The 24,838-nt window shown below is 37.0% G+C and overlaps 1 protein-coding gene and 1 long non-coding RNA gene across 26 annotated transcripts in view; one reads left to right on the plus strand and one right to left on the minus strand.

Annotated features, from left to right (window-relative positions):
* LOC129482203 (uncharacterized) overlaps positions 1-17,807 on the minus strand; it is a 47,497-nt gene extending 29,690 nt beyond the window's left edge. For both annotated transcript variants that reach the window (XR_008657629.2, XR_010120681.1), the window contains exon 1: positions 17,466-17,807. This is a non-coding gene — a long non-coding RNA (uncharacterized lncRNA). The remainder of the gene's footprint in view (positions 1-17,465) is intronic.
* Positions 1-24,838, plus strand: part of PEAK1 (pseudopodium enriched atypical kinase 1) — a 293,590-nt gene that overhangs the window by 63,608 nt on the left and 205,144 nt on the right. For 4 of the 24 annotated variants that reach the window (XM_055277609.2, XM_055277606.2, XM_055277616.2 and 1 more), the window contains 2 exons: positions 6,144-6,224; positions 11,926-11,995. The exons of 14 other annotated variants lie outside the window; for them this stretch is intronic. The gene's annotated coding sequence lies outside the window, so the exon portion shown is untranslated. Of the gene's footprint in view, positions 1-6,121; positions 6,225-11,925; positions 11,996-24,838 lie in introns of all 24 variants that reach the window. 6 more of the 24 variants (XM_055277617.2, XM_063638669.1, XM_063638671.1 and 3 more) reach the window with 3 other exon arrangements.

A 24,838-nucleotide genomic window follows, 5' to 3' on the forward strand; every position in this document is an offset into this window, starting at 1 on the left:
TTAGCAGTTTATTTACTTTTAAATTATTTTTGCAAACATACATACGCATCAATATATATGGAGTTTATTTTGATCTGTGAGAATTTACTGTTCTACTTTTTGCTTCTTACTTTTTTTAAGACGGGGTCTTGGCTCATGCCTGTAATTCCAGCACTTTGGGAGGCTGAGGTGGGCGGATCACTTGATGTCAGGCTTTTGAGACCAGCCTTGGCCAACATGGTGAAACCCCATCTCTATTAAAAATACAAAAATTAGCCAGTTGTAATGGCACATGCCTGTAGTCTCAGCTACTTGGGAGGCTGAAGCACAAGAGTCGCTTGCACCCTGGAGGCAGAGGTTGCTGTGAGCCAAGATTGCACCACTGCATTCCAGACTGGGTAACAGAGTAAGACTGTCTCATTTAAAAAAAGAAAACAAAACAAAAACAGTGTCTTACTCTGTCGCTCAGGCTGGAGAGCAATGACATGATCACAGCTCACTGCAGCTTCGTACTCCTGTTCTCACATGATCCTCCCACTTCACATCCCAAGTAACTGGGACCACAGGCATGTGCCAGCATGCGCTGCTAATGTACATTTTTTCTTTTTTAGAGACTGGGTCTTCTTACGTTGTCAAGGCTGGTCTTGAACTCCTGGGCTCAGGTAATCCTTCTACCTCAGCCTCCCAAAGTGCTGGGATTATAGGCGTGAGCCACTGGACCTAGCCTACTTTTTGCTTCTTAAACTTACTTCTGTATCTTGGAGATTTTTCCATATATGTAGATCTACTTCATTCGTGTTTATAGCCACAGGATATTTTGTGTGTGGTTATAGTATAATTTATGTAACCAGCATTTAGATGAATTCTATCTTTACTCCTGTAAAAGTCATGTTGAATAAATAAATTCCATCTTTTAAAAATACAAAATCATTATAATGCCTTAATTCTGTGCCTTAATTTTGGATTTCTATATATGCACACCTTGAATAAACTGTAATATGTATAAAAACTGGGTTATTGTTGAAACATAAAGACAACTTAAGTATTTGAAAGTGATCATGCTCAATTTATTCCTGGGATTAAGAATAAGAATCTTATTTTCAGGTGTTTGCAATTTTTAATATTGCTGCGAGAAACATTACTATTCATGACTCTTGTCAATCTCTTATGCATATGCAAGAGATTCTATTGAGTATACACCTATGAATGTAATTGCTGGGTCATAGGGTAATGAATGTTAAACTTAAAGATATAATATGAAGTGTATTTCCAAAGGGCTTATGCAATTTTATTCTCCTACCATCGATATATAAGAAATCCTGTTGTTTTACAGCCCAATACTTGTTTTTTTCAGACTTTTAAATTTTGCCAGTTGAATGATCTAAAGTAGTATCTATTGTAATCTTTAAGGAAAAACTTTTAAAAGTTGAGGTATAAATTTTAATTTTACAAAAAAATACTCAGCTCTTAAATATACAGTTCAGTGAGATTTGATGAATGCATATACTCATGTAGCTACTCTCCTACAAAAATTGAAAACATTTTATTACCCCTTAAGTTCCTTCAGACTTCTTCCTTGACATTCTTATCCCTCACCAGAGGGAACCACTGTTCTGAATTTTTATCACTGAGTAATGCACATTTGGGGCCAGGTCGTGCACACATGGGCGCTGGGATACAAGAGAAGTAAAATAGAACTTTAGTAGTTCTTTTTCTCGTTTGTTATCCCACAGCTTTGCTGGACTGCCTCTTGTCTCAGGCCTAAGCGACCATTCCACACATAGGGGTCCTAGTCAACCCAGGGGTTTTTCTGAGTTCTTTCCATTTTTCCAGGGCTGTAACTTTTCCAGGGCTGATATTCTGGGAGGGAATCAGCAGTTTTTCTATTATTATTCCGATTCTACAGGAATTGGAATCGGTAAACTTTTTCTCAGCCTTCTTAGACCTGATTTACATAATTACAGGCAATTTTAATCTGGACCCCCCAAAATGGATGAGTTCAAGACTCCTTGGTCATGAGTAAGCCTTCTTCCATGCCAGGTCTATAGCCCTGTATAGAGGCTGTATAGAGGTATGAGCTGGCTGCAGCAAAGGGTCCTACAGAATCTTGTTGATTTTTCAGTATTGCTTCACTGAACTTGAACTTGAACTGAACTAGGGTTGGCTTTTTGAGTAGGTGGGGCCAAAATGTGGTGTGACTTGCTCAATTATGAAAGTGTCTCTTTGACTTAAGGTGGCTCCTCTTCTGCTTAGGTTTACTTTAAATTCTAATCTGAACAGTCATTCTTGCCAAAAATGGCCCATGAATTTTTTTTTTATGGGTAAAATAATTTTTTTTTTATTATTATTATACTTTAGGTTTTAGGGTACATGTGCACAATGTGCAGGTTTGTTACATATGTATCCATGTTCCATGTTGTTTTGCTGCACCCATTAACTCGTCATTTAGCATTAGGTATATCTCCTAATGCTGTCCCTCCCCCCACCCCACAGAAGTCTCCAGAGTGTGATGTTCCCCTTCCTGTGTCCATGAGTTCTCATTGTTCAATTCCCACCTATGAGTGAGAACATGCGGTGTTTGGTGTTTTGTCCTTACGATAGTTTACTGAGAATGATGTTTTCCAGTTTCATCCATGTCCCTACAAAGGACATAAACTCATCATTTTTTATGGCTGCATAGTATTCCATGGTGTATATGTGCCACATTTTCTTAATCCAGTCTATCGTTGTTGGACATTTGGGTTGGTTCCAAGTCTTTGCTATTGTGAATAGTGCTGCAATAAACATACGTGTGCATGTGTCTTTATAGCAGCATGATTTATAGTCCTTTGGGTATATACCCAGTAATGGGATGGCTGGGTCAAATGGTATTTCTAGTTCTAGATCCCTGAGGAATCGCCACACTGACTTCCACAATGGTTGAACTAGTTTACAGTCCCACCAACAGTGTAAAAGTGTTCCTATTTCTCCACATCCTCTCCAGCACCTGTGTTTTCAAAAAGTGGGCGAAGGACATGAACAGACACTTCTCAAAAGAAGACATTTATGCAGCCAAAAAACACATGAAAAAATGCTCATCATCACTGGCCATCAGAGAAATGCAAATCAAAACCACAGTGAGATACCATCTCACACCAGTTAGAATGGCCATCATTAAAAAGTCAGGAAACAACAGGCCCATGAATTTTTAAGTCTTTTATTGCATCTTTCATGTAAATTTGTATTTTACTTATAATAAGTACGTATAATAGTATTAAAATGTTTTAAATTACTTATATCAAGGAAACTTGCTGATCCAGGAGATCATATTGTATTTATTCCATTGTTTTGCTTACTGTCTATCAATCATATCGCTCCAACTCCTGCAAGAAATCAGTCCACTACACCATGCTACTTTCCATTATAAATCCCTGTGTTGTACTTATTTTCTTTCTTTCTAGGCAGTGTGCTTCCAGAGAAGAGGCAGGTAGTGTTTCTCATTTATTTTCATGTGCCTGCCAGATTTGTCACAGAGTTAAGTGGTTTTTTTTTTTTTTGGCTTTTTTGTTTTGTTTTGTTTTGAGATGGAGTCTCGCTCTGTTGCCCAGGCTAGAGTGCAGTGGCGCTATTTTGGCTCACTGCAAGCTCTGCCTCCCGGGTTCACGCCATTCTCCTGCCTCAGCCTCCCGAGTAGCTGGGACTACAGATGCCCGCCACCACGCCCAGCTAATTTTTTGTATTTTTGGTAGAGACAGGGTTTCACCGTGTTAGCCAGGATGGCCTTGATTTCCTGATATGGTGATCCTCCCCCATCGGCCTCCCAAACTGCTGGGATTACAGACGTGAACCACCGCGCCCGGCCCTGCTAAGTATTTTAAAACTGTTAAATTAATGAACAAAAACGTACTTAGTATTCATAACATGAGACAACACTTTCTAGGCAGAGAGAAAACTATGTATTCATAGCCATCTTGAGTATAAGTCCTGTTTTTTGGCATGGTTGGAATAAATGATATGTGGGGACAGTTTGCAGGGAAAAGCCAGATCACAAAGTACGTACCTGTAAGCTGTATCAAAGGGTTTTGATTGGGAGCTCTTGAAGGATTCTCACCAGGAGATTAACATGGCTAATATTTTATTTTAAGAAGATGGTTTCGACAGTAGTATGAAAGATATTTTGGAATGGAGAGACCACTTAGAAGGCTATATGTAGTCCAGATAGGAGATAACTTGGGGAGATGCCAGAAAGGTTTAGCAGGTGGAATCCATAGAAATTGATGACTAATTAAATATTGGTGTTGGGTGAGGCGAAGGAAGTGTAGAAATCAGAGATGACTCTCAAGTTCAGCAATTTAATGGGTGTGGTACTATTTATTTCCAGTCATTCCTTTCCAGTGTGTTTTCAGGTATAGAAGGAACTTTTGGAGTGGAAGATAGGATTTTGTAATATTTAGTTTGTTGTTTCTCTGAGATAGTTGAGTGGAGATGTACAGATCTGTCTGCTGTTCTTAGAGGGAGGTGGAGGCTTGAAAGGGAGAGAGAGTTTTTGAGGTTAAGAGATTTTAGAGAGTGATTGAAGAAGGAATTGCCCAGGATTGAGGACAAAATCCTCAGGGACATCTAGATTTAGTGGACAAGTGCAGAAAAAGGAACTGGGAAGAAGATCATGAAGAAGAAATCAGGAGAGAAATGTAACAAAGGATTTCACAGTAACACCTTTGGCTTTCGTCTCTACCTTGAGATGAGATTTTTCTATTCTGCATCCTATGTTTGATCTTTGTCCTCAGACCTTTTCTTACTTTGAGCATTCTCTGCTGGGAGACATTGTGAATGAGAAATAGTTTTATTTTTGGACCCAGCAATTGCTGACTTCTTTGTATTTCCCCTAAATTCTGCTGGAAAAGTACTTTCTTCTTTAGGTCATCTCCTTTTTTTTACCTTATATTATACATATAAAAGAAACCAGTTGACAGTTTGGACATTCTGCTTTGAAATTACCTTAGGTAGAAGTAGTAGTTCATTGCCAACATTTTCTGTTTTTTACCTTACCGCAGGCAACAGTTTTGCTAAGTTTTCTGCCACTTCATAACAAGGTCTTTCTGAAAACATTTAACTCTCCTTTAATTCGTTTTCAGTAGTTTCTACCAGGCTCTTTAAGCCTGGGTCCAGCTTCGGTCCACCACCTAGTCTTGAAACCAGTGTTGCATCTTTTAGGTTTTTGTTATGTCAGCGTCCCAGTTTCACATACCAAATTGTGTCTGGCAACATTGCTGTGTAGCAGCCATCCCAAACTTAGTCCCAGAACCTGCATGGCTTTTTTCGACATAACCTTAGAAGTCACTCAGTGTCACTTCTACCACAGTCTGTTGGTAACAAGCAAGTTAAATGCCAGCCTGGATTTAGGGAGTTAACTTTTTCCAAGTGTCTTGTTTAGCATACACGATCGATACTTGGAATGCCTTTGCCACAGAATAGCCAAGGAGTTTCTTTTTCACGGTTATTTGGGGTTGATACTGAAAAGCAGTGCATGTGTTTGCTGCTTCCATGCTTGCAGCTGGATGGAAATTGGCCTCAGAGGGTCCATGGTTTTCTTTGTTATTAGCCAACAGATGCTTGCCAGAGTGTTTTTACTCACTGAGTATTTAATGTGAGGGTAATGCATCTCTGTAGCTAATGAGAAGAGCAGTACAATACATTAGCTCATTTGTGTATAACAAATATGTGCCTTTAGTCCACACATTGATCCTTCACTAAATCTCTTTTTTTTTTTTTTTAAACAAAGCTGTTATGAACACCTGTTTGGCACATCTATCTTCAAATTGCTTTGACTTTCTGAGAAGTTGATCCTGACTTTTGTATGTCGTCTTACAGGGAAAATATTTTTTGTCTGTTAAATAATTATTTCAAATCTTCTTGAAACATTAAATTTTTAAAAATTTCAGGTTAATACTCTATATCATAAACAACCTTAGGTTTCTAGGCACAAATATTCAGTTATTAATGAGTATAGTATGAAGTTGGTAATTCTCAACTTATTGTTTTATATATATTAAAAATATGACATATTTCTAAAGTGTATATATTTTAAATTTAAAATGTATATATTTTTAAATTTTGGCAAAATGTCCAAGCTCTCTCCATAGCCCCCATTTCCTCTCAACAGCTGTCCCTCATCTCCCCTTCAGGCCTAGTGGTGCATATATCTGAATGAGGACCTGTCTTGGAAGTGGACTCAGGGCCATTTGAGCAGAGTTCTGGGGTTTCAGGTAGGTAGAAAGTGATTTCTGGAGATAGATCCAGTAAGGCACTTCGATTTGGAGAGGTATGGCTAGGAGGACCAAATCCTGTTGCCTTGATCTAAGGATAGTAGTGATTTTAATAATTTTTTGGGACAGGGTTTGCTCTGTCACCCAGGCTGGAGGCTGTAGTGCAGTGGTGATCATAATTCACTGCAGGTTAAAGCAATCCTTACACCTCAATCTCCTGAGTAGCTGGAACCACAGGCATGTATCACTGTGCCTGGCCAATTTTTAAATTTTTGGAGAGATGGGGTCCTTATGTCACCCAGGCTGGTCTTGAACTCCTGGGCTTAAGCTATACTCCCGCCTTGGCCTCCCAAACTGCTGGTATTATAGGCATGAGCCACCACACCTGGCTGATTTTAATAATCTTATAATAGGTCTACCAGACTTCATTACCTTTAGACTTTATTCTTTCTGGTCTGTCCTTTTCTTGTATGCCCGGAAATAATTGTCTAAACTCAAACTGTTACCACACCCATGTTCAAAACTTTTCAGTGCTCCACATTTTCATCAAGATAAAGTCTTAACATCGCTTGTTGAAGAACCTTTGTGCCCTATTCTTGTTAATGGTGGAGGGTGTCCAGGTTCTTGGCACCTTGAACAAAGAATTGGACAAAATGCACAAACAAAGCAAGGAAGGAATGAAGGGATTTATTGAAAATGAACGTACATGCCACAGTGTGGGAGTGGGCCTGAGCATAGGGCTCAAAGGCCCTGTTACGGAGTTTTTCATGAGTTTAAATACCCTTTACTTGGGGTACGCCCTATGTAAATGAAGAGGATGAAGTAAAGTTATAAAGTCATTTACGGCATATACCGTATGGAGAGGATATTTCCTGTTATAGCTGAAGTGTGAATTGACTTTATGTTCCCTGCCTCCAGACCATATTTTCCTGCCTCATTCTGATCATATTTACTTTTTCGTTCTTACCTATTACCGAGCTCTGTTGTCTTTCCAAGCAAGTACTCTTTTCTGCCCTCCCAGCTTTGCACAGGCTGTGGGTCTGTCACATCCTCTCTCATGAACAACCTCTAGTATATCTACCAAACAAACTCATACTGACCCTTTAACGCTCACTTAAATATTAGGTAGTCTGACAAGCCTTTTTTCTTCACCTCCCCAGAAAGAATTAAGTCCTTCCCTTTGTGTATTTCCATAGTGGTTTGTATACATCTTGTTATGGCACTTGTCTCATTATGTAATGTTTGCATGTCTGTAAGCAAAGCCTTCTGCCTCTGAAGGCAGGGGCTAATTTGATTCAGCATGGTATTTCTCTAATACCAATAGTGCCTTGTACACAATAGTGCTTAATAGATGTGTATTGAATGAAGAGTGTAATTAATGGAGTGCTTTACATGTGAATTGCTCTAAATAGAGGGCCATGTTTGCAGTAAATGCCTGCGTATCCAAGGTGATTGAGAAATGGAGTGCTCCAGTAATTGATTATGTTTCTTAACAGCCAATTACAAATTATCAATTTTAGATCATTTGAATAAAAAACAAAATAGATTATACAGAATTGATTTGTCTTTATTAATCCATAAGATGCTTCAGCATGATCATTCTAATTTCTGTGGCTTGTTTAGAGCTATGGCTGAGGAAGCTGTAGGGATGAGCTGTAGGGGGATCTGTAGTGATGCTTTGTCACAAGCTGGGCCTTGTTTTTTGTTTTTTTTTTTTTTACTTGAATCTCTAACACACATACACTTACTATTTTGCCTATCTAATTATAAATTTAACACTAAGGAGACTCACAATTGTATTATCATGTATTTTCAAATGTAGCTTAAAAAATTCTTAGAAGACAGACAAGCAACATACCTTAAGGTATATATACTATCTTAATTCAGTGGAAAGCTGCTACATTCAGGCTCTTCCCTATTCAGTGATAGTCCTTGCTGAGCACAAATGAAGTCTTGTGAACTGAGCTAAGTAGTTAATTTGATGGTACTCTCTGGCCATGACTATTTTAAGAGTGCTGGATTCCCACCCAAATTATATATTGATTCTTCTAATTCATATGAAATTAGCGTGAGTGGTTACTGTTAATTTGTGTATTGATTTATTGTTCTTTTGTGTTCTCACTCACCCAACAACAGTGTTGCCAGTTAGTAGTTGCAAAACTCAAAGATTACTTTTGTGCATGCATTTTCACATCTTTTGAAGTGGCTTTGAACAGAGACCTATTTGGGGGTATGCTCTTATTATGTTTGCACAAATGATCTGAAAACTATCATGGTGGCTGAGCCCTGACTTCCTACATTGCTGTTCCATGTCTTCTTCTTAAACCTAGAAATCTTCCTATAATGCTTGATCCTTTTTAAAGGAAGAATTTGGAATATGGAGCAGATGTATATTTTCTTAGTGACACTCAGAAACATGTATTGTAAATGTGTCTGTTTTTTAAATACCATATTGTTCAGTTGGCTCCTCTCCACTTGAATCCTTTTCTTTTAATTAGTTTTCCAGCCTGGCTGTCCCCCCAGCTGCAAAACAATGCAGTATTTGTAACATAATTATTTGTGAAAGTGAATCATCTCAACTTAAGTCTAACAACAATTGACCTACTTATAGAAGGGTTAGCTTGAAAATCCTACATGAAGAAAGGACAATGTGAAGGATTAAGTAATTTTAAAGTATGTGAATATTAGAGTCATTAATGATAGAAACATGAATTCAGTATCATACTCAAGCATATACTCAGTGACTCACTAACCCAACTATCTGGTTTAAATAATCTGTGAACAAACAGAATAAAAGTAAGTCTTGCTACATTATATTAAGCCGATATCAATTGAGCTTTGGGAAATAGGCCTAAAAATGTGTCTTTGGCAATTTAATTTGCTCCTATTATGAACATTTTTATGTTAAGCTGATTGAGTCTCTTATATACAACATGGAAACATTTATGTCTTTGTAGTGTGACTTTAAAAAATAATTATTGACTGAGGCTGGGCGCGGCGGCTCATGCCTATAATCCCAGCACTTTGGGAGGCCGAGAGGGGCGGATCATGAAATCAGGAGATTGAGACCATCCTGGGTAACATGGTGAAACCCCGTCTCCACTAAAAATACAAAGAAATTAGTCAGGCATGGTGACAGGTGCCTGTAGTCGCAGCTACTCGGGAGGCTGAGGCAGGAGAGTGGCGTGAACCCGGGAGGCGGAGGTTGCAGTGAGCCGAGATCACGCCACTGCACTCCAGCCTGGGTGACAGAGTGAGACTCTGCCTCAAAAAAAAAAAATTATTGACTGAATAAAATTATGATTGCTTGCTAAGACATTTTTTTGTATTAGTTAAATTATAAGTAAGAAAAGCTTTAAATCTCGATTTTAAGAGACATAGGCCATACGTGGTAAGTCATGCCTATAATCCTAGCACTTTGCGAGGCCAAGGCAAGAGGATTGCTTGGGCCCAGGAGTTCAAGACCAGCCTGAGCAACACAGTTAGACCCCCACTCTACCCCCTACCAGCGCCCCCCTCCGCCCCACAAAAAAAAAAAAGAGAGAGAGAGAGAGACAGTATTCATCATCAGGTTTTAGTCACAGTTCTATAACTAAGAAGCTGGCTGACTTTGGTGCGTTGGGTTTTCTTATGAGTCAGATTAACTCTTTTATCATGGACGTCAATTGGATCTTATACATGAAAGTGCTCTATAAAATGTATACCGCATTTAGGAATTAAGCAAGATTTTAGCCCTTTTTCTGCCTGCTTTTTCAACTCTGGGCTGGTCACTTAAGCTTGCCAGCTTTTATTTCTTCATAGGTAAAATAAAGGAGTTTGGCCTGTATATTCAACTTGAGTATTGTTTACATTGTGTTTAGCTCTTACAACCTATTATTTATTATTTTTTCTTTTTAAAAAATAAACTTTTTTAAAGACATTTCCCTTGCTTATAGTGTAATTACCAAATAATAAGACTGGATTCCTTTAAACTTAACCTGTTTTATTTAATATTCCTATCAATCTTGTAAGAGTAGGTGGCATGAGACTCATTTTACTGATGAGGAAAATTGAGACTCAGGGATGTTGTACGCTAATTAGTGTGAGAGGTGGAATTCCAGTACAGGTCTCTGATCCCAGTCTTTTTTTTTTTTTTTTTTTTTTTTTTGGCATGTGGCTTAAGTGAAGACACATTGCCATATACCTCATGTAGAGCAAGTTTTTGATCTCCATTGTTTTTTCTTTCTTTTTTTCTCTAGATGAATAATGTCTGACCAAAATGTTTTTGTAGAAAAGTGCATATATTTGATAGCCATGTGCATAGTCTGGGAATTTTAACATTATAGCATTATTACAAAATGTCTTGTTAGCATTATGCAACATATACAGTATGTTTGGGAATCATTCAGTGCTTAAAAATAAAGGTTATCCTTCAATTAAGGTGAGCTACTTCTTTTTTAGTAGGTATGTTTTATTTTTAAATGTAGCATTGTTTAATGTCATAGATGCTTTTGAACTTAAATGCTGTTTTGTGCTTGCTATAGAAAGAAAACAGATGATCTATGTACTCACTAAATTTTTTTTCTTTTAAAAAAACTCCCAATTTATTTTGTAACCTAGGAAGAGTTTTAAACATGGAAATATTTTCTGTAATTTCTAAAAATTTCTGTTTTAGGAGGGTGTTGTTTTATGTTGTTTTATTTGTTATTTACATTAAAATTTTTTAAAAGTCTCTGGGCTATCTCAAATGTGTAGGTCAAACAAGTATTAGAACAAATACATCCAGAAACATTCCATTGTGATTGGAGTTCATTTATGAGTGCTGTGCTTTAACGGTTCCTATTATAAGCCTCAGATACCCCCTTGTCCAGGCGTGCCAGCCCTAGATGTTGATCTTTTCTAGAACAATATTGCTTTTGGGGTTCCTGACAGCACTGATTCAGCCAGTACTCTGATGCTGATTCTTTCTGATTCAGAAACCTCTTCCTCTGTGGCATTTCTCAACTCATGCTTATCTTTTTTTTGTTGAAGGTTTCCTGGTGGTCATTACTAGTCCAAAAGTCAATTTCCATGAATAGTTCATTGGTCATAGTTTTATTTTTATCTTCTCAGCAGATAACTTTGAAATGGCTGTGGCACTTTGAAGAGATCTTATCTTCTGCCGTTGTTAACATTGTTCACAAAACTACAGCTACACTGGCCTTATTTTGTCTTCTATGAATATACCAAGTTTATTCCAACTTGCAAGTCTTCTACTCCTTGTCCCTCTGCAAGGAATGGTCTTCCCTCAGACTGGTGGTTTACTGGATTCTTCTTGTCATTTAAGTCTCAGCTTAAATGTCCCCTCTTCAAAGAGACTTCCTTGACAACTCACTGTAAATTAGTGCTTCCCAACTCACTTTATTACATGGCCGTGTTTTGTTTTCCTCTTAGTACCAGAGGTAGCTGTTATTTCTCATTAATCTCCTCTGATGGGGACAAAGGGACATTGTGTCTAGTTTACTGCTGTATCTCTAGCACCTACAGTAGTGTCTGCCATAATAGGCATTTCAGTAAATATTGAGTGACCAATGAATGAATATTTTTTCTACCAGCTATTCGTACAAATGTCTTTTCATTCTTTTTCATTTTCCTTTTGGTAGGAAGATACAATTAATGTTTTTGCAATGAATATTTTTGTATTTTTGACATTTTTCTGTTTCTTCGCTGTTTTGTCTCCTAGTTGAATTCTTTTAGAAGAAGGTAAAAACCTCTTGAGATGTGACTGTTTCCATCTATCTTCTGCTTGCCAGGTGGGTGTCTGAGCCCATACATCGTAGTCATAAAAGCAATTAGCAGGTAGGAAAATTGGCTTCTAACAGCTGCTTCAGTCCTTCTTGAGTTGGCCTCTCCCCCAAGGGACTATCACTGCCAACCTAGCAAAATGAAATTGCCTTCTCATAAACATTTTTCTGTCTGGGATTATAGAACAGGAACAAATTCTGTGTTTACAAAATGAGTTAAAATATGTCAACAGAATAGAACAAAATAATGACCTGCTGCTGCAATTTGAATTCTGAGTCAAGGCAGCAACATGTATTTTCAGAAGAGACGACATTGAAACTGTGGCACTCTTAGTTCTATTGAAATGACTTTATTATGCCAAAAGGGTAGATTTAATAATTTATTTATTGGTATTGGTGAGGAAAGTGGCAATTCTATAAAATATAGCTTTGACTCTTGTTTGGAACTTTGGTTTATGGCATAGTCGTTGTGCCTTCAATTAACTCTATGGAAAGGGGCAGGCATTTTTGAATGAATACTACTTGATTTCTTTTCCATTTCATTTCCCCAGATATTAATTTATTCAACTGTATTCTTTTTGACCATGATAGACCTTTGCCATTGCTGTGTGCTATAATTAATATGTATGTGTAGGCTTTAAATTAGTTTGTTTTTTTTAATTAACTATTGATATGTAATAGTTGTACATATTTTGGGGGTACCTGTAATACTTTAATACCTGTATACAATGTGTAATGATCAAATCAGGGTAATTGGGATATCTGTCACCTCAAACATGTATCTTTTTGTGTGTGTTGGGAATACAAAAAAAACTATTTTAGCTATTTTGAAATATACAGTAAATTGTTGTTAACTCTAAGTTCCCTACTATGCTATTGATCAGTGGGTGTTATATAAACAGTATACCAATTCTGGGTTGTATATTGATGTATGCCGCAGTGATACCAAATGAAGTGTTGGTTCACCTTGATCCTTTTTGGTAGGTTTTATCTGATGTGATTCCCAGTCTGAGCTAGTTGTGCAATGTTCTCCCTTTAAAAGCTGCCTTCTACTCAATATCTCCTTTTTATCCTTTTGAAAACTATGGTCTTTCATAAAACTCAAAGAGTTTGTGTCACTAAATTCTGTTTTAAATGTTTTGTTACAAAAATTAAGAGAAACTATGCAAAATGGGGGTATTAGTTTTGTTTCTGAATGAATGAGATATGCCTTACAAAGCTATCCAGTTGAATGAAGGGCAAAAAACACACAATCTATCTCAATAGATGCAGAAAAAACCTTGGACAAGATTTAACACCCTTTCACGATAAAAAACACTCAACAAATTAAGAGTAGAAGAAAACTACCTCAACATAATGTAGGCCATATATGGAAAGCCACAACTAACATCTTAATCAATGGTGGAAAACTATAAGGTTTTTCTCTAAGATCCAAGGACAAGGCAAGGATGCCTGCTGTCACTACTTAAATTCACCATAGTATTGGAAGTCCTAGCCAAAGCAATTAGAAAAAGAAAAAAAATGTATCCAAACTAGAAAGGAAGAAGTAAAATTATCTCTGTTTGCAGATGACATGATCTTATATGTAGAAAACCCTAAAGATTTCATAAAACATGTTCGAATTAAAACAATTCAGCGAAGTTTCTGGATACAAATCAACACACAAATATCAGTTGTATTTCTAATCATTAACAATGACTAATCCAAAAATGGATTTGAAATGAAGAAAACAATTCTATCAAAAAGAATAAAACATGTATGAATAAATTAACCAAGGAGGTGGAAGACCTGAACACTAAAAAGTACAAAACATTACTGAAAGAAATTAAGACGTAAGTAAATGGAAACAGCCCATGTTCATGGGTTGGAAGACACTGTTGTTAAGATGTCAATACCACCCAAAGCAATTTATAGATTCAGTTAGATCCCTATCAAAATCCCAATGACTTCTTTGTAAAAATAGAAAATGTATCCTAAAATTTGTGTAGAATCTCAAGGAATTGCAAATAGCCAAAACAATCTTGAAAAGAAGAACAGAGTTGGAGGTCTCTCACTTCCTGATTTCAAAACTTACTGCAGAAACTATGGTTATCAAAGTAGTGTGATACTGGCATAAAGACAGATGTATAGACCAGTGGAATAAAACAGACAGCCAGCTGGGTGCGGTGGCTCACGCCTGTAATCCCAGTACTTTGGGAGGCCAGGGCAGGTGGATCACGAGATCAGGAGATCAAGACCATCCTGGCTAATATAGTGAAACCCCGTCTCTACTAAAAATACAAAAAATTAGCCGGGCATGGTGGCTGGTGCCTGTAGTCCCAACTACTCGGGAGGCTGAGGCAGGAGAATGTCGTGAACCTGGGAGGCGGAGCTTGCAGTGAGTGGAAATGGCGCCACTGCACTTTAGCCTGGGCAACAGAGTGAAACTCTTATCTCAGAAAAAAAACAAAAAAAACAAAAAAACAAAAAAAACAGACAGCCAAGAACTAAATCCTTGCTTATATAGTCAAATGATTTTCAACAAGGGTGGTAAGACCATTCAATGAGGAAAGGACAGTCTTTTCAATGAATCGTGTTGGGAAAACTATATTTCCATATGAAAAAAAAAATGAAGTTGGAGGCTTACCTTATTCCACATACAGAAAACTAACCCAACATTGATCAAAGACCTAAACATAAAAGCTAAAACTAAAAGTCCTAGGAGAAAATCCTCATGACGTTGAATTTGTAGTGATTTCTTAGTTGTAACACCAAATGCACAGGTAACAAAAGAAAAAATAGATAAGGCTGGTGTGGTTGCTCACACCTGTAATCCCAGCACTTTGGGAGGCCAAGGCTGGCAGATCAGTTGAGGTCAGGAGTTTGTGACTAGCCTGGCCAACATGGTGAAATCCAATCTGTACTAAAAATATAAAAATTAGCCGGGCATGGTGATGTGTGCCTGTAACCCCAGCTACTTGGGAGGCTGAGGCAGGAGAATCATTGAACCCAGGAGGTGGAGGTTGCAGTAAGCCAAGATTGTGCCACTCCCCTCCAGCCTAGGCAACAGAGTGAGACTCCATCTCAAAAAAAAAAAAAAAGTAAGTTGGACTTTACTAAAATTAAAAACTTTTGTGCATCAAAGGACACTACTAACAGAGTGAAAAGACAACCTATGAAGAATGGGAGAAAATATTTGCAAATCACATATCTGATAAGGGATTGATATCCAGAATATAAAAAAATTCCTATAACTCACAACTACAAAAAACCAAACAATTCAATTAAAAAATGATCAAAGGCATTTCTGCAAAGATACAAATAGTCATGACCATATGAAAAGATGCTCAATGTCATTAATCATTAGGGAAATCCAAATCAAAACACAATGAGATACCACTTTACACCTGTTAGGATAGCTGTTATTGAAAAAGGAAAAAGAAAACAACAGAAAACAAGTATTGGCAAGGATGTGGATAAATTGGAACCTTTGTGCATTGTTGTTGATGAGAATATAAAATGGTGCAGCTGCTATGGAAAACAGTATGACATTTTTTCAGAGAGGTAAAAATAGAACTATCATATGATCTAGTAATGCCACTGCTGAGTAAGTTTTCAAAAGCATTGAAAGCAAATTCTCAAAGACATATGTACACACCCATGTTCATAGCAACACTATTTATAATAGCCAAGAGGTGGAAGGTACCCAGATGTCCATCATCAGATGAATGGATAAACAAAATGAGGTATATACATACAATGGGATATTATTTAGCTTTAGAAAGGAAAGAAATCCTGTTACATGCTACAGCATGGAAGAACTTGAAGACATTATGCTAAGTGAAATAATCCAGTCACAAAAGACATATGCAAGCCAGATGTGGTGGTTCACTCCTGTAATCCCAGCACTTTGGAAGGCCAAGGCGGGAGGATTGCCTGAGCCCAGGACTTCTAGACTGGTCTGGGCAACATAGTGAGACCCTTTTCCTACAAAAAAAATGTAAAAAATTAGCCAAGCATGGTGGCTCCTGCCTGTAGCCCCAACTACTCAGGAGGCTGAGGCAGGAAGATCACTTGAGCCTGGAGATTGCAGCTGCAGTGAGCTGTGATCATGTCACTGCATTCCAGCCTAGGTGGACAGAGCAAGAACCTGTCTCAAAAAAAAAAAAAAAAAAAAGACATGCTGTATGATTCGACTTATATGAGGTATCTGAAGTAGTCAAATTCATAGAAACAGAAAGTAGAATACCAGGGGCTAAAGGGAGAGGGAAGAGGAATTCGTAATGGGTATAAGTTTCAGATTTGCATGATGAAAAAGTTCTGGAGATGTGTTTCACAACAATGTGAATATACTTAACATTACTGAACTGTACATTTAAAAATGGTTAAGATTTTATGTTGTGTGTGTGTGTTTTTTTACCGTAATAAAAGAAATGAAGCCAGTCATTCAATAACTGTTCATTAAATGGTTGTTTTGTGTTTGCATACTGCTGGGCTAAGGAGATATAAAGATTACTAAAAGCTCTTAAGTCCTTTAAATCAATGTAACTTAGTGCGGCTGCATTGAGGTGTAATATTATTATTTCTTACATTTATTTATTGTAAAAATCTAAAACTGTTCTAAAAAATAATAAAGTCTTAATTTTTAGATCAGTTTTAGATTTTTACAAACACTTCAGACAATACAGAGCTCCCGATCCCCATACAGTTTCCCTTATTAACATCTTGCATTAATATGCTTGTGGTACAATAAATAATTTGTCTTGTCTTTGTCTTAGACTTTTTTACATGGAAATTATAAGACTCTTGCAATTTCTGAAGTGATAGGTGTATCTTTGTTATGTGAACTTGGTAACTTATGGTGGACCCCTAGATTGCCTCAAGATGGGAGCTGTCACCAGAAAGAACAACCATGTGATTAGAAGGTTGGGACTTTAGGCCAGTCTGACCTGGTGGCAGTAGGAGGGTTTGAGTCCAGTCATGTGGCTAATGATTTGAACAATTATGCCTATGTAATAACCCCTCAATAAAAACTGTGGACACCAAAGCTCAGTGGAGCTTTTTTTTTTTTTCTTTTGAGATGCAGTCTTGCTCTCTCACCCAGGCTGGAGTGCAGTGGCACGATCTCAGCTCCCTGCAACCTCTGCCTCCCGGGTTCAAGTGATTCTCCTGCCTTAGCCTCCCGAGGAGCTGGGATTACAGGCATGTGCCACCATGCCCAGCTGATTTTTTTATTTTTTGTAGAGACAGGGTTTCACCATGTTGGCCAGGCTGATCTCAAAACTCCTGACCTCAGATGATCCACCCGCCTCCCAAAGTGCTGGGATTACAGGCGTGAGCCACCACCCCCAGCCAAGCAGAGCTTTTTGGTTGGTGAGAACATAGGTGTACTGGGAGGGTAAGTGCCCTGACTCATGGGGAAAGGGCATAGAAACTCTACACTTCAGACCCTCTAAGACCTTGTCCTGTGTGTATTTTTTATAGTAAAGTTATAACTTACTCAAGAGGCTGAGGTGGGAGAATTGTTTGAGCCCAGGAGATCAAGAGTTGCAGTGATCTGTGATTGTGCCGCTGCAGTCCAGCCTGGTGACAGAGCAAGACCCTGTATAAAAAAAAAAAGCTATAATTGTAAATATAGTACTTTCCTGAGTTGTGTAAATCTTTCTAGCCAATTTCTGAACTTGAGGGAGTCATGGAAACCTCTGAATTTATGGCTAGTTGGCCAGAGTGCAGGAGGTCTGGAGACTCCTGAAGTCCAGCTGGTTTCTAAAGTAAAGGGCAATATTGTTTGGGATCATACCCTTTAACTTGTAGGGTCTACACTAACACTGGATGGTTAGTGCCAGAATTGAATTACAATATACACAGTTATGGTTGAAACAGAATGGTGGTACATTCAATTAATGAACCAATATTGATCCCTTATTTTAAAGTAGAGTCTATAATTTACACTGTGGTTCACTCTTTATATATAGTTTCATGAGTTTTGACAAATTGATAATAGCATCTATCTGCGATTACAGTGGTAATGGTAGATATTCCATTCAAGCAGAATATTTTCACTGCTGGAAAAGTCATCTGTACTCCATTCATTCATTCCTCCTTCCTCAACGCTGAACCCTTGGCAGCCACTCATCTTTTCTGTTTTCATAAGTTTGGCATTTTCAGACTGTCATGTAGTTGGAATTATATAGTATGTAGTCTCTTCAGATGGCTTCTTTCACTTATCTGTGTTAGGTCAAGCTTCCTGTATGTTCTATGGTTTGATAGTTCATTTATTTTTATTCCTGAATAATATCCCAATGAGTGGACTTAATACACTTTATCTATACCTGTTGAAGGATATCTTGATTGCTTCCAAGTTTTCACAGTTAAGAAATAAAACTTCTATAAACATTTGCATGAAGGTTTTTGTGTGGACGTTGGTTCTCAAATCAGAATGCAATTGCTGGATCATATAGTAAGACTAAGTTCAACTTTGTGAGAAATTGCCAAACTATCTTCCAAAGTTACTGCATCATTTTGTATTCCCAGCAACACTGAATGACAGATCCTGTTGTTGCCCCATGTCTTTGCCTGCATTTGGTTTTATGTTTTGAATTTAGCCATTCTAATAAGTGTATGGTATGGTAGTTCATTGTTTTAATTTGCAGTTCCCTAATAATATATGATATTGAGCCTCTTAACATATGCTTATTTTTCATATGTGTATCTTCTTTGATGAGGTGTCTGCTCAGATCACTGGCCCACTTTTTAATCAGATTGTTTTCTTAATGTGGAGTTTGAGTTCTGTGTATATTTTAGATAACATCCTGATTTCAGATATGTCTTCTGCAAATATTTTCTCTCAGTATGTGACTTGTGTTTTCATTAACAATGTCTTTTTCAGAGCAGAAGTTTTAATGATGTCCAACTTACCAGTTTGTTTTTCTTTGCTAGTGCTTTTGGTGTTGAATCTAAGAAGTCATCGTCGAACCCAAGTCACCTAGATGTTTTTCTGTGTTACCTTGTAAAATGTTTATAGTTTTATGTTTTATATTTAGGTGTATAATCCATTTTGAGTTAATTATGTATAAATTTAATTTTGTGTGAATTTTGTTTTACATTTTTAAAATTATAAAATATTTAGAACATACAATTAGATATAAACACTAATATAATGACCTATATCTAAAGTACTTACCAAATGGCTTTATGAAGTCTTACTTTTAGGGAGGCTAAGGCAGTGGGTTGCTTGAGCCCAGGAGCTCTAGACCAGCCTGGGCAACATGACGAAACCCCATATCTACAAAAAAACTAGCTGGGTGTGGTGGCATGTGCTTGTAGTCCCAGCTACCCAGGAGGCTGAGATGGTAGGATCACCTGAGCCCAGGAGGTTGAGGCTGCAGTGAGGCATGATTGCAGTACCATGCTCAAGCCTGGGTGACAGAATGAGACTGTTTCGAAAAAAAAAAAAAAAAAAAAAGTCTTAACATTTTACCTTATTAATCTACAGATTCTAAAATCAATGCCGTTGAGACCCTTGTGAATTCCTTCTTATCTCATCCCTCTCCCCTTCTCAGAAATAACCAATTTACAAATTTTAAAATTTCATGTTAACATTACATGTATTTCTGCAACTTGTTTATTTCAAAATTCAGCATTGTTTTTGAAATTTAGACACTTTTTTTTACTATAAGGAAAAATATTTTAATTTAAAGCAATTTAATGTTAAATAATCAATTTACTATAAGTGTTAATTTTTTCATGGTTTCTTACATTAGCTTAGATAGAAATACATGGTTTTCTGGAATTTACTATGATTTAGTTCTGACCTGAAGGTTAAGTTTTTCAATGCTTTAAAGACATATCTTTAAATTTTATTGTGGGATTCATTTTGTAGAGGCTTACTAAATTGGTTCTAAATAGCTAGATATATATATATATATTTTTTTTTAAGATTTTTCATGTGGTGTATATTTTTTAGAATGTATATACAATTGAGATTAGATTGTTAATATGATGTTCCATAGCTAGTCTGTTAACAATACTCAACAGAAGCTATTGTAGAAAGACTTAATTTTTACAAAATGTGCTGTTAGTTGGAGAGTGTGCCTTTTATAGATTTCTTTCTGGGGCTCTTTTAAAGTCACAGATTTTCTTTAAGCATCAGTTTCTGAGAGCACAATTTATAGATTTAATCAGATAATCTGTGCAATTCAAGGTGGAGGTAAAGCCGTAGCTTCCTCCCTCAGCAAGAGGAAAGTGACTTGATTTTGCTTGGGATGGGATGAGTTGAACCTAATTATTTATGCTGATGAATGCAGCAAGTTTCATCCAGCAAAAGCAGATGTTTGCAGAATCTTCTGTGGCCTAAATTAAATCTGAACCATACAGGATTGCAGTCTTTAGAGAAGGCTACTCCCATTGTCTGTGGTATTAATTGTGCATGCTAATCTGTCACTGCTGATTTGATTATCATTGCTTATTTATCCTTTCATTGGTATACAGTTTGAGTCCAATAGCTAAAAAAGCTCAAATTTTTACTGCTTTACACATTTGAAAAATAATGACCTCTTTTTACCTCAAGATAATTTATTATAGGTTCCAGAAAGTGGTATGATGGTACTTCCAATTCAGATTATTTTTTTCTAGCAGCACCCCCAAATTATTGACAGAATCAGCTGTAATTTAATGAGAACAGACTAATATGCCAAAGGAATTGATTTTTTTCTTAAGTCCTTGCTCTTCTTAGCTCTATTGCATGAAATGCTAAAGTAGCTTTTTCCCCCTCTGTCTTCCTCAAGGATAAAATGTGTTCCAGATTTTGTCTCCCCGCTCTTCTTCTAGTGACACTATGTTCATAACTGTGCTATAATAATAAACGGTTACTGACAAATGACTTTTCCGGGTTAATTTTTTGCATATGCCATGGTTTTAGATTTCATCTCATTCATGGGAATTAATCCATGGTAAAGGTTTTGTAGCATATCTCTGAGGTAAGTGAAAGTTAAAAATTCTGTTAGTGTGGAATCTCTGCCAGACTACATCTTATCTTCTGTTTGGTATTTTGTGTTCAGGATCTTTGTATGCCAGGATGATTAATTCAGATTAATCTCTGGATGATGTTACAGACCTATTAATTTCAGAGAAATCATCAAATTCTTAGTTTGATCATGTAGTTACTTTACATTATTATAATCTTCAATGATTATTTCTTGATTTTTAAAATAAATATTAACTGATGGTTTCTCCTCTCAAATAAATGAAGTACCATTCCTGGCACCTTTCAAAATAAACTTCTTGTCTTGGCATACTTAGAACCTTTTTTTTTTTACCCCCAGTGGAGCTTTCATGTCTGTATTATCTTGTCTTGGCTGAGTTTATTTGGACTTCTTTTACTCCTCTACCTGCTTCTCAAACTTCATGGGCACAGGTAGGATATAATGATGCTTCTTACTGTTGGCATCTTGATGGCTAGCCCCACATCTTGATTGGTTACTTTGTTGTCTTTTTTCTCTTTTTCCTATCTTTACTCATTCTGTTTCCTCCATAAACACCTACTATAATCTAGTTAATTTATGTCTTTGGATATTTGTGTATCTTTGGAAAATATTATATAGTGTCTCGTACATATATATATAGGTTTGTAATTTTCACAAATGGCCTTGGTCTGTACATCCCATGTTGTTCTTTTTTTTTTTTCATTTAGCCCTATATTTAAACAATCTATTTTTGTTGCTATATGCAATTCTGGTTCATTACTTCTGACTGCTATACAGTATTATATCACGTACACACTCTTATCCATGTATACTGTGTATTTGTCTTATTTATACATTTTTCTGATGGCACTTGGGTGTATTCAACTCCATGTGCCATTAATAATGTTGCAGCGATAATCTTCATTTTATTTTATAGAGGTATATAATCAAGAATGTGATTGATCTGTTGTTGGATGTCCATTATTAAGTTCACTAAGTATTGCCAGATTGCTCTGTAGAATGACTAGATAGTTTTTACTGCTTTGAGCAGTGCATAAGGATTCAGACTCTATTTTTAATGTGGGCAACCAGCAACAAGCAACTGAAGAGCTGCTTTTATAGACATGATTAGCAAACTGCCAAATTATGTGTGAATAATATAAAACCAAAGTAGGTTACCATTAACCCCTCACTCAGAAGGGACTCCTGAGTGGAACAGCTGCCTTGGTTCCTAGTAAATGTCTCTATAATGAGAGCTTTTTGGTGAGAGAATATGAGGGTGAGCCCTCATTGCAAGTAACTCTGCCTACCAGCCATGTGGACAGTTTAGTTCTGCAAGATGTAAGTGATTAGATTCTTTGTGCCCATTGTGGTTCTTGGAATGCAAACATGAATGAGGGTGATTCTCTGCCCCTGAAGCTCGATGATTGTAGAACAAGTAGGTGCAGATCTTGTGCTCATCTGTCTTTTGGAGAGACCCCTTTGCTTCATCTCAGAGAAGTTGGCACTCACTGTTTAGTCTTTCATAGCAGTCTTTTAATGGCACTGTTATTCTTGTTATCTTACTTTCAAAAATTAAGACACAGAGATACCTGGGTCTATTAACTCTGACCATTTGGAGTCCTACTAGTCCATTGTTATACCTAACCTGGTAAAAGATTTCCCAGAAAGAGATAGGTGTTCTTATTGTGGCATTTGTTTCCTGAAGTGCAATGATTGGGGTGGGAGGGATGGCATGTTGTTAAGTCTCTTTGAATTGGTAAAACGGAGATTGGAAACTATTACCTAGAAGCATGGATTAATTAAAAGTAGTAAGAGGGCTGTGTACAGTTACTCACACCTGTAATCTGAGCACTTTGAGAGGCTGAAGTGGGAGGATTATTTGAGGCCAGTAGTTTGAGACCAGCCTGGGCAACATAGCAAGACCCTGTCTCTACAACAGCAACAAAAAATTAGCTGCATGTTATAGTGCACGCCTGTAGTCTAGATACTCAGGAGGCTGTGTCAGGTGGTTCGCTTAAGCCCAGACTTCATAGCTGCAGTGAGCTATGATCATGTCACTGTGATCCAACCTGGGCAACAAGCCAGACCCTGTCTCTTGAAAAAAAAAGTAGTAAGCATCAACGTGATGTATAGTGATAAGAATACAGATAACAGTATTGGGCAGAATAGCAGAAAAAACAGTTTCCTATCTTCACCCATCTAAATTTCCATTAAAAAGACCGCTAGATACATAGATGAATGGGAAAAACACTGCATGTGTATTAGAAGCTAGAGCTTAATGCCACTCATGCCAGAAAACCCAGAATAATCTTTGTTAGGCGGCATTGCTTATGGACCTGGAATGAAAGAAGTAATTGAGGAGGAGCCCCTCAAGGAGAATCCTTCTGAGAGAGAACTCTTAAGTTGGGAGGGGCAGTAAACTTAATGCATGTTCCTACAAAGCACAGTGTTTAAATTCCTCTCTTGGCTCTTTGACCAGAAGCATTTGTGAACACTGTTTATAGATCTAGAGTTTGCTTATAGCACCTCCCTAGAAGGAGCCTGTCCACATAGGTGGCCTAGTCACTAAGTTCCCAGCTATCAACGCTCCTGCCTCAAACCCTGTTCAGATTGCTGGATAGCTCAACTAGCAATCTGTTGAGATTTGTGTTCTCAAAAAGGTTTAGTCATTAAACCTGGGGAAGCTGAATATCCATAATAAAAAGGAAGCAATCTGACAGGATTCTGAAGACATGAAAATACAGTTGCCAAATTAAAATCTCTGGATGCAGTGAATAGCAAATTAGACACTGCAAAAATAAATCAAAATGACAAAATAAGACAAAAGGAAGACAGGTCAGGAGATAAAATATATTGTACAAACAGCAAGAATATCAGAAAGGGAGAGATGGAGCACACGCATTGTTAAAAAAATAGATGGAAATGATGCTCATCCAAAAGTAATACAAATCAAAATATGAAAATATTTCCTGCTAGACTTTTCGTAATTGGAGGCATTTATGCTAGAGACAATATGAAAGGAACCGAGTTGATGGAGGTATAGAGAACCAACCCATAAATTCTCGCATGAAAGAGCAAACTGCCTGGGTCGTGAGTGGAAGAGATGCTGAATAAATCTGACTAAATCTCCTCTACTTCTCGGAAACAAGGATAAGCAGGTACAAGCAGAAGCCTGGCAAGATGGGAGACCTTCATCTGGAAAATATTTCTTCTTCCTGGAATAATAAAAGGCCTTTCTGGTGTCAGGACCAGAAAGACTACATGGTTGGGCAGTCATTTCAAAAGAGAAGACAGCATTACTATTATGCACAAGTGATCGATTATCTACCAGAAAATCTAGGAAAATTACCTGAAAGCCTATTTGAACTAAAATTATGTGGTTAGTTACGTCTAAATGTACTGAAGTCAGTACTTTTTTAATATTCAAGGAATACCTAGTTGGAAACTACAATGGAGAAAAAAAATCTCTTAAGTATTTAGAAACAATTAAAAAAGTACAAATTATTTTTTAAAAACCTTACAGGATAACATAAAGAGAGTCGAATAAGTACAGAGATTAAACATGTTTCTAATAAACAGGACTCAGTCTTATGTTAATTCTTCCCAAATCTATGAATTTGATGCAATTCTAATCAAAATCTAATTAACATTTTTGATTCAGAAGTGGGATGAAATAGGGAAATTTAACAAAATTGGTCTGAAATTGTTCTAGAATAAGTTTAAAAGAAAATTTTTGAAGGAGTAGCATTATGAACTTGGAATTGCACCACCGTATATTAGAAGATTTTTATAAATCTGCAATGATTAAAACCATATGATGTTGACTAAGAATGGAACAAGGTAGAGTCCTAAAAAAATACAGATTAATGTATGATAGTGAAGCCATTTCAATTCATTAGGAGAATGA

Source organism: Symphalangus syndactylus, chromosome 5, assembly GCF_028878055.3.
Source record: "Symphalangus syndactylus isolate Jambi chromosome 5, NHGRI_mSymSyn1-v2.1_pri, whole genome shotgun sequence".
NCBI classification, from domain to species: Eukaryota; Metazoa; Chordata; class Mammalia; order Primates; family Hylobatidae; genus Symphalangus; species Symphalangus syndactylus.